The sequence below is a fragment of the Centropristis striata genome, chromosome 21, assembly GCF_030273125.1.
Source record: "Centropristis striata isolate RG_2023a ecotype Rhode Island chromosome 21, C.striata_1.0, whole genome shotgun sequence".
NCBI classification, from domain to species: Eukaryota; Metazoa; Chordata; class Actinopteri; order Perciformes; family Serranidae; genus Centropristis; species Centropristis striata.
This window is the reverse complement of record NC_081537.1, coordinates 22,520,947-22,536,035: the sequence shown is the minus strand read 5'-3', so window position 1 is coordinate 22,536,035 and position 15,089 is coordinate 22,520,947. Positions and strand designations below refer to the sequence as shown.

Sequence of the window (15,089 nt, the reverse complement as noted above, 5' to 3'; positions counted from 1 at the left end):
AGTTACTACGGTCAAACAAACAAAGAAAAGAGAGACGACTAAAGGCCATGAAACTTAAAAACCATTGCAAATCCACAGAAAAAGAAACAAAGAAGATATAAAAATCAAACCTGGTATTGCCATTTATTGCCGAATTTGCCGCCAAAGCAAACAAGATCTTCCTCAGATCTTCTTCTGTAACTTTAATGTTGGATGAAATGGACATGTCTCACAGCTTTCAGTGCTGGTAACATTTATATATGTTTACTGGAGAGAGGAGCGATGTGGCCAAGGCATAACGGCTCATTAATGCTCTGGGAATAGACGAAAAAGGATCTAAAAGTGGGGCGGGGCAGGGGAAGCCGACATCCACAAATACAAATCAAAATGCCACAGGAGAAATGAATGAGTCTGGTCTTCAAACCACCACAAAATAGGGCCTCACTTGTGTGACAGCTGCGAATAACCACACTCACTCAGAAACATCAGCAGCAGCAGCGGCGGCGGAGCGCGGTGGTCAGCTGCCGGGTCACAACTGTGTACTTTCTGTGCTAATGTATTCGATCTCTCGTTAAACTCACGCCTGTCAGAAAGGCTGAAAAAAAATGTAGTGCTCACTGCAGCCACACAGAACACACTCTTCCCCTGCCCGGACACACTCTGTTTGCCAGGAAACCGTTCCCTCTGAGGCGCTAGCAAACAGCCCCTGAGCGGTGGGGGAGCCAGTGATCAATGAGCTGCGGACAGGGTGGCAGCAGACAGCTAGTTAGTTGGGCTGATAATGCTCTGACACAGAGCAGGCTGATGGAGCAGAGATCCCCCGTGTGTCTATGTGGCGGCTGCAGACTGCGGGAGTGACACGACCCCCTGGCTGCCCGTGTTTTCGTGGGTTTCTCAGGGCTGTGGGCCCACCGACCACTGTGAGTTTAAGTTTCTGTGATTTATTCTTAATTTTGGCAAGGCTTAAGGTTTTATTTTTAGCCATATATATGTGTTTTTAGTCTGAGTCACTATTCCTATAAAGTGGGAATATTTCTTCTCAGATTGCCCCATTTGAAGGGTGTTTTAAAGGCACTAAAAAGTTGAAAATATCTAGTGTTTCACCAGAGAAAAAATAACACATATTTCATCAAAAAATGATTAGACCACCCTTGTTTTCTTCAATTTCTTGTTCATTTTAGTTGTACCAGGCATTAAAATGAACAAGAAATTGAAGAAAACAATGGTCTAATTTTTTTTTTTCAAAGACTGTATATATCATAAACAAACATTTTGTATGGCAGAAATATGTGTTCTTATTATTATTATATTTCACATAACTCATCATAAGTCCTCTTCCAGGTTGGGAATGAATACGTTAGTTAATTAATCAACTGACAAAGTTATTTATTAAGAAATGATAATGAACACTGGCAGGTTCCAGCTGTTTTATATTTGTTTTATATTATTGTACATTGAAAATATTTCAATAATTAACAGATTAACGATGGAAAGAAAACATTACATGGAGCCCTAATATTTTTAAGGCATAGTTGAGATAAATGTTTATGACCTATCATTACATCCTTAATGATTTAAAGGGATATTTATTTTGGTTGTATGAGGTTCTCATCGATAGAAAACTGGGTTTTTGCCTTCTAAAAAAAAATCTAAATCAGTCAAAGTGAATGCTATATTTAGAGCATTTTAACACTTTATGGTCCTTCAGACAATCCTGTTCAAGTTTGCACAGAGGTGACTCGATGCTCTCTTTAAAGCCACCAGACTCCATTCACAAAAACAGCAATATTCCTGCAGAACACCGGAGTTGCTGTCCTACTGCTGTCTCGATGGTTAAGTTTGTTTGTGTTATTTTGCAAACTTTAGTGATTCAAAACCAAAAACAAAGTAACACAATACAGAAACAAAAGGGCTGTTTCCACTGCCTGGCAATACCGGGAATGAGGCGCCGAAACGCTCCTAATTTGAATACGAGCCGTCCGGAGCAGGCTTTTGTCGTGCCTTTTTTTCGTCCCTGTGGAAGAGCAGGGTCTTTTTTCTCCCCTGAAAAAAGCCTGAATACTGATTGGATAGATCACTAACCAAGATGTGACGTATACTCGACGCCACAACAAGACGCGCCATTTGTAAAAGCCAGCGAAGCAGTGTTGCCAACTTAGCGACTTCGTTGCTACTATAATTAGCAACTTTTCGGCTCTTCTTAACGAGCTGCGGGGGCCGGCAGCTCGTTAAGAAGAGTAAGAAAGAGTCGAAGCGACACATTCCTCCTGCAACAATCTCTCCCAGCTGCAGTCACAGAGCCGGCTAACAGTTAGCTCTGTAGCAGTACAGTGTGTATGTGCTGCTGCTGCAGCAGGTATTCACTTAGCGATCTCTGTTTGTTTACAACAAGCACCGGACACTCTGTGCACAGTTAGCGATGCCGGTTAATTCACTATCACTATGTTTATGATCAGCGGAGAATCTGTGCTTAATTAGCCATGCTGCTTTGTTTACGATCAGCTGCTGACTTTGTGCACAGTTAGCGACGGCGGCCACAGTTGCGTCTCCCGTCTTCCTCCGGAGTCTCTAAATCCCTCTGGGGGCCTTTATGTAGTGGAGACACGCAGAGTAAGGTGACTTTTGAGAGGGCGTGGCCTGAGACTTTCCCGGTGGCCATTCTTCCCCCTAAAGGAAACACGGCTAAATTAAGCAACTGTGGAAGAGGTAGACCAGCAACCCTCAAGTCTTGCAAGGTAAATTTACTGTTTTGTCAATGGAGTCTGGTGGCTTTACAGAGAGCTTCCACCACCTTTTCTATCTACACAACGGCGACTTTCCTGTGGTCACAGATGCCTTTCATGTTTGCATTAAATAAATACAGTCATTATTTATTATCTGACTGTTATGTGTGTGTGTGTGTGTGTGTGTATGGGTGTGTGTGTGTGTGTGTGCTGGTGACCTTCTGTTACTGCATACGCCTTCACAGACATGTGTGTGTTCTGCACAGTCATGTGAAAAAGAGGACAGCGAGCAGAGTGGCAGTAACAGCGTGTGCTCTCCTCTCAAGACTCCAGTGATGAGTGAGTGTGACGGGGGATGAAAGTGAGCGCCAAGGCCTTACCTCGCCTTATAGAAAATTAATGGTCACCTCTTAAAAACATAGGAAAACTCTAGAGTCACCTGCAGAATCATTGGAAACATATATAATGAGAGTGTTTTTAAGTGAAGAAACAGCTTTTCTGTCAGAGGCTAGTGGGTTGAGACTGTTTCCAGGATGCCTCAGGTGGACATATTTTATCATAATTTCGCACTGAAGCTGGACCTGTGGTCATTAAAGTGTGTGTGTGTGTGTGTGTGTGTGTATGCTGAGTGGGCACATCACTCATCACTAATGATCTCGGATCAAAAGAACAAAACAGGTGCACAGTGTGACCAAGTTTTTCTTGTCTGAAACTGCTTTGTGTTTAATGTTTACACTAAAGAAAATGTGCATTTCTTAGTAGTCAAACTGGGCGACCAAGTCTACCTCGCTGTCTTTTAAGGACACCAGGGCTCTCGGCGCTGTAATCATCACACACTTAGACATGAAGAACACATGAGGTCAGTCAGGGGCGTCTGCACGTGTGTGTGGACACGTGCATTAAGCTACCTGTGCTGCTGCCTACAGCAGAAAGAAAAGCACACAAAGTGGAGGGGAATATATAATGGGCTGTGGCTACACTGCATTCCTTCCTATAGCTGCTCACTGACTTCACACATTCCCAACAACAGCACAGATAAGAAACTGAGTGCACTAATGTCACTCAGCAGTAATTGTTGCCTCCTGGCTGCAGTTGCACCAGTGATTCTCTGTACATTCGTCGGGGTTATGCAGGTTATTTTGCTTCACTGCCAGCGATGGTACTGTACTGTACATTCGGGGTAAGAAAATTTAAAAGAAAAAAAACAACAACGCAAGAGAGATTAAGTGTAATTTTCCACCAGCAAAGGGCCAGACTTTTTTTCCTTTTTCACTCAAGCGGAAAATATGTTGTTTTACTGCCGTGCAGAGCCCCTGGGCTGTATTTACAGAAAGTTTCACAGCCAGGTAACAGTAAAGGCTGAGCTCTGCACCCTGATTGACACCCACAAAAAAAAAAAAAAAACTGAATCAGTGAGCATTAATGTAAAAGTCACCGGATTGTGATGTGAAACAGGACAAATCAGAAGAGGGATTAGTCTGACTTGGACTACTGTGCTGCAGATTAATTCAGCGGGTTGGATTCAGTGCATCTACAATGCTGCCAAGATTAACTTTTCTTTGTTCTTATGTGTGTCAGAAGAGTAGACGGATGAAATGTAATAGATTATACATCACTAGATTTTTCCAATTTTCTGTGCTGCCGTTGACATGACTGACTCTCTGGCTTTTACTTTACCGCCTGTGTGCAGTTAAAGACGCTATATATATATACACACACACATGGCTGCAGACAACATGCACCCACTAAAAAAATGTGCATGCTATACAGTTTGTGCACATGTGTGTGTGTGTGTGTGTGTGTGTGTGTGTGTGTGTGTGTGTGTATGTGCACTGCAGCAGCTATGTCAGCAGCGGTCCTGTAGCACCAGGTGAGATTTATGAGGTGTTAAGAATGCTCGCCTCTGGCCCAGTGATGGGAGACTGATCCCACCCTCCCGCCTGGCTCCTACCCACACAAGCACTAACAGACACACAGCTGCGTATTTGTGCACAGTACCCCACTACACACACACACACACACACATCAACCCCTGAACCCAAAAGTGTGAGTCTGATGTCTGCACAACCCCCATCCCCGCTCTGAAAGACTCACTTCCTGGGGCTGAACACACCTTCTAAAATATCCCCATTTAGCCGGCTCCACTGCCGCCAACAATTGCCTTTCCCCACTGACGAAATCTCTCCTCCTTCTGTGGAAAAAATAAAAAAATCACACATACGCTAGCCCCTTCGTCTCACCAAAGAGCACACTGTCCGGCGGGGCCACTCGGAGAGGAGAGAGAGCAGCTCTTTACTTGAAAGCGGCTCGAAAGGTCACTGCAGGAGCCGGTGAGAAGGGGGCACGTTTCACAGCTTTTACAAGCACCATGAATCACAGCGGCTTCTCACTTTACTGGGCGACACTGAGGACACTCTCGGCTGACAGAGAGGATAGAGTTGCATTTTCTCCTGCAGTTGCTAAATATTCTATAGCTGAAGTGGGTTAAGTAAACACCTACGTATATATTTTGGACGCAGTATTTGTTGCAGAGATCAGGTTGTTCTGGCTCTGATCCGAGTCCTATAATGGGCATCTGCTGACACTAAGCTGACCCCATACTGACATTTACCTGAATGTTTATTAAACATATATTTGTCACAGTGAAATAAAAGCTGCAGATATGATATAAAAGGGAAGATTGCGATCCTTTAAACCGAGCAGCGGCGGTCAGCACGGGCTCAAGATGACGAGCAGCGAGTAAAGAAAGGATCACATGTTGATCGGCTTTATTTCAGTCAATACGACTCAAAATATACACAGATCGGCGCTCATACCAATCCTGTGGCTCTGCTCGGGACTCTGTTTGATCTGTATGTTTACCACACTGGCTAGGCCTTACTGCTGGTTTGTCTTAAGCCACAATAAATGAAGCTGCACTACCACCAATAATAATAAAATTTGAGCACAACTGGTCAAATGTCATACCATACGGTATCCAGGTCCTAAGGCAAAAATGACATCTTTGTTTGTAATTTATTTGCTCCATAAAGCTTATTTTCCATCACATCACATACATGTGTAGAAATTAAGGTTTACTGAGAAACACAACACAGAAAAATGGATGACTTAAGTGTATGTATATGTAAGAAAGTTAACATTATGGACTCTAACCCAAAAAGTGTCCAAAGATGTGAAAAAATGCAATTTTAGCCACCTGAATAAATAAATAAATATCAGCTTAAGTGTGCTCAATATTTAGAATGTTTTCACAGTTTTATCTTGCTGTCAGACAGTCTCTTTGTTGGCCTCCAGTTTCCAAATGTTTGCAAAAGTTCTTCTTCTATAAACTCTGATTTATAATGTATCCTCATGTCACCACAGTGGACAGATAATCCCTAATTTTCTTTTCATTATGTTCCTGTGTTTGTTGTTTCTTCCCAAAACTGCAGAAACCCAAACAGCTGATGTGTGGAATAAAACAGTGTGCAGCAAAGCAAAGTTGCACTTCTCCTAAAAAATAGTTTTTGTTTTTTATGCCAGGTCTGTTTTTAGGAGGTCAAACTACATTTTGCTGCTGCCCACAGCTGTACACTTCTCGCCTGCTGATACTGTGACTCATACAACTCCACTTCAGTGCATCAAAAACTTCCCCTTTAAGAGGTCAAATCAATAATCCAACAAATCAATGAAAGATGAGACTTGTGGAGCATCAGAACTGAGAAATATTACAGGTGAAAACTGTCCGAGAACAAACATTTACTGTAAGGACTTTTCACTCCAGACAAACTAGGTCACTGATTTTTCTTACTGTACAGGGTCAGGGGTCAACACTGTGGCTGTCAAATATTTACAGCTGAATCATAACCAGCGACAGACAAATATTTACAACAGCATTAGTGACTTTATTATTATCTCTTCGTCTAGCTACATGACTCCAAAATAGCCTGCAATTGTATACATGCTGCTTTTTTAAAGCCAATAAAATGAGTAAATCAAGTCGTTATCGGCAAACTCCACTACATCCTTGAACACCAGGTCCCAGTGTGTTCGTCACTTGAAATTGAGGCTTTTTTACTGTACGAATTTGGAATTATGGGATGCCAAAATCTTCCAAAATGCCAATTCGATTGTATCCATGCTGCTTTTCGAGTTCAGTTCAGTTCTGCAGCCGTACGTGAATAAGCCAATGAGCTGAGAATTAAGTTGAATAAAGCTGCAGTTTGCAAACTGAAAGTTGCAATAAAAATCACAAAACACACAGAAATACAAGAGTATTAATTTGGACAAAACTAGCTTACTGTATCGAACCTTGCTAGCAGGGATGGGCGTTTGGAAGAAACCTACCAACCCGGTTATCTTTTACGTTAACGGCCGCAGAACTGAACGCTTGTTTCAGTTCAGTGAGTACTAACACCAGTCATAGATCAAATTAAAATTAAAACTTTACAACCATTAATTGATCATGGATTAATTATTCTCATCCCTAACAGAGAGCGACACGACCAAACCTGTACGTCACATTAATCGCCACAGTAACACTCAAATCTGCCAGCTCATCACACTCTCAGCATCACCTGAGCCCAGTTGACCCAGTTCAGCCTGTGACTGACACCAGTCCCCTGCGGTCCGGTATGAGCTCTGTGCCATTAAAGCCGTTCTCACCAAACATCTGTCCAAACAACTCTGGGGGTTATTTGGTCCCGCTCTGCCCGAGCTGCTATGCATTATCTGCCTCCGCTGCATCACTAATGCTGCAGGGACTTAGAGCCGGATTAAACCACAATTATGCGCTTCCCTGTTTGCTCCAGCTGTGCGCAGAGACGGAAAGGACTATGGGAGGCTCCATTCAATAAAAAAAAAAGTTCATTGCTGAAGATAAATAGTGCAAGTCACAAAAAAACAGAATTTACATAAAAGTCACATTTTTCGGCATATGGTGCTCCATCACATTTTAATTTCCTGTCTTACAGATTTCCAGCGAGGAAAAATCTCTTACTTACAGTCAGTGTCTGTCATTAATAACCATTAAAACCTGACCAGGGAGATGAAGGACGGTTAGATGCAACAGTGTCACATATAAATCAACTGATGAATAAGTAACTACAGGAAAAGAATGAGTGTCTACTTCTAGTTTTATTATCGTGGCTCACTGTTGGTTTAAGAAGCAGTTTACACCATGATTCAAAACACATATTTTCCTCTTATCTGCAGTTCTGTTCATCAATCTAGATTGTTTTGTTGCGTGTGTTTAAGATATCGGCCGTAGAGATGTCTGGCTTCTCTCTCATATAATGCGACTCGATGACACTTGGCTCGTGGTGCTCAAAAAAAACCTCAACAGCAATTTCTCCTTCCAGAAATCATGCCTGGTTATTCAAGAAAATCCACAGAACTTGTTGTGAGCGAAAAAGGAACTATTTTATCCCACATGGAACTGCTCACAACAAAGTCTGTAAATTGTCTTGAGTCGGCAGGTCAACATCCCTGGAAAAATACTTTTTTTGGCGCTTTGAGCACGACGGACAAAACACCATCTAGTCTAAAAATGCCATCTAACTCTACACTGGCTGATACAGATGTTGAAATTAACATTATAGCAGATGTTGTTTATGAGGGTTTTTTTTGTCAGTTATTACCCCATTTGTGACAGGGAAACAAAGAAATCTTCATTATTTCTCTTCTATCTACATTTGTCTTAAGCCACAATAAATAATGCTGCACTGCTACCAATAATAATAACAATAATAATAATAATAATAAATGTAGCGTACATGATCCATGTCCCAGGGCAAAAATGACATATCTGTTTGAAATGTATTTTGCCTCTTAAAGCTTCTTTTTTTTAAATTATATTACATACATGTATAAAAAAAAATGAAGGTTTGCCTCGAAACACAACACACAAAATGCATTTAGTGTTTGAGTTTCCCTCAGATTGATGAATACTGTGGATTTTTTTTACTTTAATTAAAAATGTGCAATTGCCCAACATTTTGGACTATTATTCTAAACTCTTAAGAGCTATTTTTTTTGTTATCATTATATTTGTCCAAACAAATGTACATTTAGTTGTACCGGGCATTAACATGAACAACAAATTGGATAAAACAAGGGTGGTCTAATCATTTTTTCCATGACTGGATATCGTCCTATTCCTGGCAGTCAAAAAGGTGCATTGCATACAGCAGTGTGTCCCTATAATTCTCTACAGTCTATAACACGATAAATATCTATATAATAAGTGCTTATACGTGTGTGAGAGAGGGGAACATGGCGTCCTATCGGGTGCAGCTCTCTGAGGCGGAGCTACAGTCAGTGAACACATGAGCTGCATATGTGACAAATCACTGTGCACAATTAGAGGATGATGACAGTCGAAGGGATAAAGATAATGAATCATTATACAAACCAGCAGCTTACTGAGCCTGTGATGTGCGTGCTCACACACACACACACACACACACACACACACACACACACACACACACACCATACACACCATACACATCAGCCGGGCAGAACATAACCTACCAGTCATATTGTGTGTGTTTGTGTGCGGTTAATGATTTCCTCAGGCCTCCTGCGTTGTGTGGTCTGCCGTGTCTCCGCCCTGGAAGAAATAAAAAGAGGATTGTTAGGGCGGGTGAGCGGCGGAGACAGAGGGCGGGGGGAGGAGGGGGGAGGAAGGGAGGGACGCAGCATATAGAAAACAAACAAGGCCATACAGTACAAAGGCCAGCAAGGACACCCTCCTCCTCTGGCCTCATTCCTCACGCTTACTTTCTTTATTCTCTGTATCTGTTCTTCTTCTCTTGACCTCTCTGCCTTCATCTTTTCTCTCTGTTCCCTCTCACTTTAAAGACCTTGTTTTCCTTCCCTTTAAACTGCCTCTTTCCCTCTGCTTCCCATCCTTCCGCTCCATCTATTCCTTCCCTCTCCCCTCCCTCCTTCTGTGAAAATTTAACTCGGCCTGTTTACCTCACAGTCAGACATGAAAGCCAAACATTTATCTATGGGCCTGCGTCACAGTCATGCTATAATGGGTGCAGAAACATCGTCCTACAGCGAGCCTTGTGTGCAGCCTGAACCTCTGACAGACTTGACGTCAGGAGGACTTTAGCATGCATGCTACACACTCTGCTACCTGTCGGGTCACACTTTGATGTTTACCAGCCCGTCGGCTCAGATAAGACACTAGTGAAGTACTCATGGTGCACAGAGAGTGACACTTACATCAGCTGTGAACTGACACGATTCTATATGTTTAAAGGGAGGATTCAACACTTAAGGACATTTATTGATTTGATTTGATTTTGAGAGTGAAATTATAAAAGTGATATCAATATTAGCTTAGCATTCAGTCTGCAGGCAGGAGAAAAACTGCTGAAAAAACACACCTACTGATATGTGCACTACTTTATAATGGAGCAAAACAGCTTATATTTGATGGGGTGTTATGCTTCTTAAATGTGGGAATATGATGCTTTTCTTCGTCATACTCGCCTGTCCAAACCTGGTTCTTGGCTTCATTATTTTTTTAATTGCTGTCAGGTGTGTCTGGTAAAAAAAAATACCATTTGAATACTCTGCACAGGGCATGTTTCACAAATTTTATAGACATTTTATTGACAAAACGGTTCACTGATTAACAGGAGGATTAATCGGTAATAAAAATAATCATTTTTGCAGCTCTGTGAGCAAACACACTGGAGGTGTGTATCCCTAGAGGCCCCATGATACGATTTTATCCTGATACTTGATTCACGATACAATATTATTGTGATGAGTATTGGGATTAAACTGTTTAACTGCATTTTGTGTCGACAAAATTAAATTCAATCAAAAATTGTTTTGTCAATTCAAAGAAAATTCTCAGTTCTTAATTGGTAGGCAGCCATGTATGTAAAGAGGAGACTAGTGGGAACTCAGACAGCCTATCTTCGTTGAGGTAGCATGATGTCAGAGGTCACATGACCGCTTTGAAAATCACCATGAAACGCACCTGGTGTCTATAGATTCCTTAGATCTTCTAGATTCATATGATACCAGTAACTCCAGTATAATCCTAAAAGTGAGCCGAAAAAATGGCGAAAATACTGACTAAATATCGATACTTGGCAGCAAAGACTCAATATAATATTGCAGTGCAAAAAAAAATCGTGATTCTATGCTGTATCGATTATTTCCCCCACCTCTACTGTCAGGTGGGTCTAGTAAAAAAATACCATTTGAATAGTGTGAACAGGGCAGGTTTCACAAATTTATGACATTTTACTGACAAAACGGTTCACTGACTGACAGGCGGATGAATCGATAACAAAAAATAATCATTTTAGCAGCTCCACTTTACAACATCTCTACAGACACTGCATTTCTTTTTAAGTTAGCTTATTTTTATATGCACATACTTTTACTTCACTTCACTGATTTTCCATTTTTCACAGAAATGGATGAAAGACATATTAAAGGAACTGCATGTGTAACGTTTTAATTAGTGATGTTTAGATGTGTTTAGTTAGAGCCAGATCAGCTGTTTCCTCCCTTCAGCCTTGATGCTCTGCTGGCTTTAGCTTCATATTTAAAGGAGAGTGATGTCATTCTTCTCATCTTATTCTTGGCAAGAAGTGTTTTTACCCAAAATGTCAAACAATTCAAAACCCAAGTTCTTCACAACACATCTAGTTTTGTTTTTTAAAAAAATCCCTGACCAGCAGTCAATCATTTCAGAAGTTTGAAGCTTGAAAAAGCGCTCCTGTTTCCTGCACACTGAGAAGCCGACAGTAGCTTCACTGTAACTCATGTTATGTCTAACATCTTCTGAGCTTTATTACAATGATGACAACTCCATATTAGCAAAATGACAAAGTAATGACAGAATGCATTAAAGCATGTAGGGAATGTTTCCCTGCTGCAGTTCATTATGGTTTGTGTGTCATTATAAATTCCACATGAACAGTAAATGCCCAGAAGCATCAGTACTATAGACTCGCTGCCCACAACAAACAGCTCGACAACAAAGAGAGAGAAGAAGAAACAGATGATAGGAGGAGAGACGCAACGCAAACATGCAGAAATTGTGAGAAAATCTCTGAAAGTGAGAAAGAGGAAGGAAAAAACAAAACAACCCTGCAAAGTGTTATGGGACAGGAAGGAAAAGAGGAAGCTGTTAATGTCTTTACGGTCCCATCGGAGGGGAAGCATGTGTGTCTGACTCTCTATAAGTGAACGGCTGTGAAATTAGGAAGTGTCTTGTGTAATATTTCACGCCATATAAGCTTATATTAGTATATCATGTGGACTGTAAGATGATATAAATTAATCACTTGGTTATAGCTATCCAACTCCTCGTGTCCGCCTGATGGTATGTGTGGAAAATGTGACGGGTGGGTTTCATTTTACATTCCACACAAGGGGAATTCCCCTCAGCGTGAATATAAAGAATACATTTTCCTGTCGAGCGGCTGCGGAGGGGAGAAGATGGCCACTGAATGGATGGTTTTATGGATGGAGGCGCAGGAGCTTCTGACTAATTCTGCTAATAGATGAGGCCCGAGGTCACACACTCTGAGTTTACACAGAGGATCTCCGGGTTTTAGAGGAACAGAGGCGGCGAAACGTTTGTTTCTGTGTGGAATATGGGTCAGATGTGCCACCGAGACCCCAGATCAACTCACTGAAGACAACATGTAAAGATGGGAGGTCAAGTATTTAGCCCCTGTGCTGACAGCCTGTGACTGGGCAGGGCAACTCAGACCTAGTCCGCACCGCTGCAGAGCAACAGAAGATGATAGATGGCAAAACAGGCACGAAGAGAGTGGCGGGGGTCTTTGGGAGAAGACGAGCTTCAAAGCGAAGTCTCCTCATTTTGCTAACTCCTCTGAGCAATGCTATCGCCGCTGCCAGTGTGGCCTTTTCACCATCCTGCCGACATGAATAGCTCCCTTTGTCGCAGTGAAATTCCACTGGCAAGTCTCTAATTAGCTGGAGGGCTCTTCCCCTGCAGACCGGCGTGGGCATGACAAAAAAAAAGACAAGGAGCGAGGTAGCTCACTGAGAGGAGGAACAATAAGCAGGCTGAATAGAGACGCAGTCATCTGATGCCCTCCTGCTGCAGCTAAAACTAACTAATAATATAATTTGAGTGTGTGTTCTGTAAAAGTGGGGAGGAAAACGAGTCTCTGTGCCCATGCTGCGCTGCTTCTCCAGGCAGGAATCTGACAGGTGGTTAACCAGCATCAGGTTGTCAACACCAATGTGGATCCTCCGCTTGGTATTTACATTGCATTGTTGGGGAGTGGCCGACCTGCAAAAATGTAACAAGTATTCTGCCTGGAGGTCTGACTGATGGTCATTAGTAATGTGGCCTGTCTCACTGCTTCAGATGGAGTTTAAAGGGGAACTCCACCGATTATAAACATCACCGGTCAGTGGAGCCGGGATGGAGGGAAACAGTCCTCTGTGGCAATGGATGGAGAAGATATTGACAGAATATTCAGCAGAAAACTTGCGGTATAAACTGGTGGCATGACACTTGAGAGATGAGGGGAGGCAGAGGTTGGCTAATGACAGTTGCATTCTGGAAAATGTAGAATGAAGTATTTTGAAAGGTGACTCATGCTGAACATTAATGGCACATTTACAGTGATGTTGATCAATATGCAATGTCTCTGAGAATAAATAGAAAACTAAGAAAATGAATGCAACTTCTTCTTTTGATGCAGCTTATACTAGAAAGCACCAAAAACTGTCTATATGACATCTCCCAAAAAGTGAAGCCAAAACATTTCGATCGCCCCCTGGTGGCTGGCTGCAGTAGAGGTTATAAGCCCCGCCTCCTGATACTCATGCTCATGCTGAATATTAATGTCACATTAATGCCAGATTTACAGTGATGTTGATCAATGTGCAATGTCTCTGAGAATAAATAGGAAACTAAAAATTATTATTTTGCAACCCTCCTTTTGATGCAACTTCTATTAGAAAGCACCAAACTGTCTATACAGTAAAGATTGACAAGTGACATCTCCCAAAAAGTGAAGCCAAAACAATTTGATCGCCCCCTGGTGGCTGGCTGCAGTACAGGTTATAAGCCCCGCCCCCTCTATGTTAGCAGATGGGACAATTTAGTACAGCTCAAATAAATATTTTCCAAAAAGGATCCAGCTCAGGCCGAGATTGATCAGCTATATATGCTACATGTATGATGCATTATCCCTGCAGAATGTGTGTGTGCTCGATTACAGTAAGTGATCCGTTGGTCCGGCATGTGATCACATACCTGTGCTATATTTGCACCAACCGAATAACTATGTTATATAGTGTATCTAAACTGATGCTAAACTATGAGCATGACCCTTACTGAACTATAAAGGGTCACACAGCTTTCATGATGACTGCATGTAATTACTTTTCTCTTAAAATATCTGAACACAGCATCATCGTCTGAAGGTGTCAGCTGATGTTGACATCTGAAGCGTCTTAGCTGATGCGTTGACAACAAAGTCACGGCGGCGGAGCAAGTTGTAAATGAGCAACTTCCTCTTTCCTGTTAACAAAGCGACCACAGGTGCTACGAGTAAACAGTACGAGGTTGTGAGGTTGCACAGTCTAATGCACAGAGAAACTGGGTCACGATCAATATTGCATAGCAAAGTGCAAGGTTGAACATGAGGAACTGCAGATGAAAACTCTGGGAAGGAATGAAAAGGTGATATTTACCTTAGAAAAAATACAATGAAGCAGTTATTAGAAAAATGACTCATGGTTTAATAATATATATTACAATAAACTCATGTCATGATTCAATACTTTCCTGATACTATTTTCTCATTGTTTTTCAGACAAAAATCTACATTTTATCTTATCTTTCCTTTACCAAATTAAATAATCCTTTTTAGTTCCTAGGAGGTTATAATCTATACAATACAATGCATATTTCCTTTTAAAAACAGATTCAAAATCAAATACCGAAAAACCATAAATGTTACAAATAAGGACCACTACACCTCCGATTTCAAACAGAATGGGAAATTGAAGAGTTCAAATTCTCCCCCCAAAGCCGTCATGCTTTGCAGCCATAAAACTAGTGAAGTGAGTGACGTAGGCAGTAAATAGCGCCACCTGCTGTTTCCAAAAGGTATTTGAATTGATCACAAATAAAGTGTCTCGCTAAGTGTCGCTACATTCATCAGGTTTAATAAGAAAATTTTCATTTTGTAGCACAAAGAGAGGGTTCTTCTCCATTCAAAATGGCAAATAAAATAGATAATGTAGATACCAAAGGAGGCTTTTGGTGGTTCTGTGTCATAAAGAAGCCTCTGAATTGAAATATTTACTTATTTGACAGCTCTAAAGAAGCCCAGAAGTGTTCCAGAATAAAAATAAAAAGGGCAGGCTATGATAAAA

At 41.6% G+C, this 15,089-nt stretch overlaps 1 protein-coding gene across 2 annotated transcripts in view; it reads right to left on the bottom strand.

Moving 5' to 3' along the window:
• LOC131959078 (thyroid hormone receptor alpha-B) overlaps positions 1 to 15,089 on the bottom strand; it is a 181,058-nt gene that overhangs the window by 104,093 nt on the left and 61,876 nt on the right. For both annotated transcript variants that reach the window (XM_059324181.1, XM_059324183.1), the window contains exon 3: positions 9,216 to 9,294. The gene's annotated coding sequence lies outside the window, so the exon portion shown is untranslated. The remainder of the gene's footprint in view (positions 1 to 9,215; positions 9,295 to 15,089) is intronic.